Genomic DNA, 2500 nt, shown 5'->3' on the forward strand with positions numbered 1-2500 from the left:
ACAGAAACATCATTACATTTAAATGAGGCATTAATGAAAATATTTAATGACAAACTGCAAAATATAGAGCAGGAAAATAAGGGTTGAAGACATTGCCGTGTGTTTTCCTGGCCATAATATCTCTAACGGAGCTGTTGACATCAACTGAAGCAGATTTTGATAAAAACCCAAACAAGACAAACATGAAACAAAAAGAATCTGAAAAAGTGGAATGACAGAAGGAGAAAGTGTTTATAAAATATATTAATGACGACAGCTTAAAGACGCCTCTCATATGGAGAGTGAAGCCTCATGCAGTGCTCAACAGACGTCAGAGTGTGAGAATCTCGATAATTCTGTGGGTCTCGTCTGTCAAATCTGAGCTGTATTCTGTATTCTCTATTGGATTCGGGTCAGGTGATTGGCTGGGCCATTCTACAGCTTGATTTTCTTTCTCTGAAAGCATCTGAGAGTCTCCTCGGCTGTGTTTTGGATCATTGTCTTGCTGAAATGGTTTCCTCCTCCTGCTGATGTAGATGTTGGACTGAAGCAGCTGATCTTCATTTACACTGAGGAAGGGCAGAGGAGTGCTGAAGAACTACTGAGAGATCTCAGCTGCTGTCCGGGCTTTCACTGCCCAAACACACCTGCCTTTCTTTATGTGTTCAGTACTGTTTCACGGCGACGTTTCATTTTTATTACACACAACTTCACTTGTAATCTAATTAGCAGTGTTTTCTTTGCATATATGGATGCTATCAACATTCAGTGAACATTTCAAGTCAACGGCACCTTTAGAAATGTTTTCTGAGAAGAAGGGTGACGTGTTTAATACTTATTTCCCCTGCTGTATAGTATCATAACCTCAATGAATAAAAGCACCTGCACTACATATATAGAGAACATCAAGCAGCTTAAATGTAATCACTTACCGCTCGAGATCCTCCTGCTCTGCGTCTGCTCAGCTCCTCCAGTTAGCTGTCACTGTGAAGGTTGGAGAAAGCATATATCAGCATCTCAGACACGCATAAGATCTCACAGATCTATAGAGAAAAGAAAAACACAATACAACTATCCCACATTCTCCTGAAATGAAATAAAGTTACTCACTCGCAAAAGCAACTGCAAAGGCAACTACACATTTCACTGCAGCATTCTCCCCAATCGCAGCAATCCTCTGAAGTGACAGCGTCTGCCAAGTTTGCAGCGTTGTCCACCATGTCTTCAGTGATTTTTGGTTTCACTTGTTTTTGAACGGGTTTAGCATTTTTATGACACTGGCATTGGCATTTATTTGAGCAATTTTGTTTGCAAGTTGTACATCCAGTGCGGCTGTTCTGAGAACTCATGGTTTGATCAGGAGCTGTAAGTGGTCTGTTTGAATGGCTGAGCTGGTTTGGAAGTCTTCTCCAATCTCGTGGAGTATTTATCAGTGTGACCGGAATGTGATTTGCATGTAAGAAAACTGGAAATGGCTGTCAAGAGGTGTCACCAATCATTTGTCACCCAAAACATATTTTGCAAGAATTACTGTATGTGTGTCTGCTGAAAAACACAACTCCATCACATTATTAACCCTCATGCTCCTGTATGAACAGATAAGATTGTGGATATGAGAGGATGAACTGATCATGATTTCACTGTTCAACACAACAGACCCTTGAGATAAGACTGTCTCGAACGCCCCATCACAAAGTGGCATTTATCATCATTTGACAACAGAAACACAACAACAGCTGACCGACAACCACAGCCTCAGATCAAATCAACACCAAATAAAGGACATTAAAGTGCCCTGTCTGGATCTACAGCTGAAGTCAGAGTTATTCACCTCCTGTTTACTTTCCCCCAGTGTCTGTGTATCAGAGAGCAGATTTCTCCAACACATCTCTAATCATAACAGTGTTAATAACTCATCTCTAATCACTGATTTATTTCCTCTTTGTCATGATGACAGTAAATAATATTAGACTAGATATTCTTCAAGACACTTCTATACAGCTTAAAGTGACATGTAAAGGCTTCACTAGGGTAATTAGGGTAAAGTTAGGGTAATTAGGCAAGTCATTGTATAACAGTGGTTTGTTCTGGAGACTATTGAAAGCAAATCTAGCTTAAAGGGGCTAATAATATTGAGCTTAAAATGGTGTTTAAAAAAATTATAACTTCTTTCATTCTAGCCGAAATAAAATAAATCAGACTTTCTCCAGAAGAACAAATATTATCAGACACACTGTGAACATTTCCTCAATCTGTTCAACATCATTTGGGAAATAATTAAAGAAGTGAAAATAATACAAATTTTAACTTTATCTGTATTGAGGCACAGCTGAATATGAAGAGTTCAGTACAGAAGACAAAACCTTGAGGGTAAAATTCCAGTGACAAACTGCACTAAAAATCCAGAATGTCACGTTGAAGTGAAGTGAGAATTATTTCCCAAAACCATTGTTAGCCAACTAGGGTCACAAGTTTCGTCGTTACAAACACAGTTTGTTGATTTGCCGTTTCCCAAATCTGT

The 2500-nt window shown here is 39.0% G+C and overlaps 1 long non-coding RNA gene across 1 annotated transcript in view; it reads right to left on the bottom strand.

The window, feature by feature from the left end:
* Window positions 1-1377, bottom strand: part of LOC141377568 (uncharacterized) — a 2481-nt gene extending 1104 nt beyond the window's left edge. The window contains exons 1-2 of the long non-coding RNA XR_012389923.1: window positions 1090-1377; window positions 912-963 (exon numbers count right to left, since the gene is read on the bottom strand). This is a non-coding gene — a long non-coding RNA (uncharacterized lncRNA). The remainder of the gene's footprint in view (window positions 1-911; window positions 964-1089) is intronic.
* Between the last annotated feature and the right edge of the window lie 1123 nt (window positions 1378-2500).

This window comes from Danio rerio, chromosome 2 (genome assembly GCF_049306965.1).
Source record: "Danio rerio strain Tuebingen ecotype United States chromosome 2, GRCz12tu, whole genome shotgun sequence".
Lineage (NCBI taxonomy): Eukaryota > Metazoa > Chordata > Actinopteri > Cypriniformes > Danionidae > Danio > Danio rerio.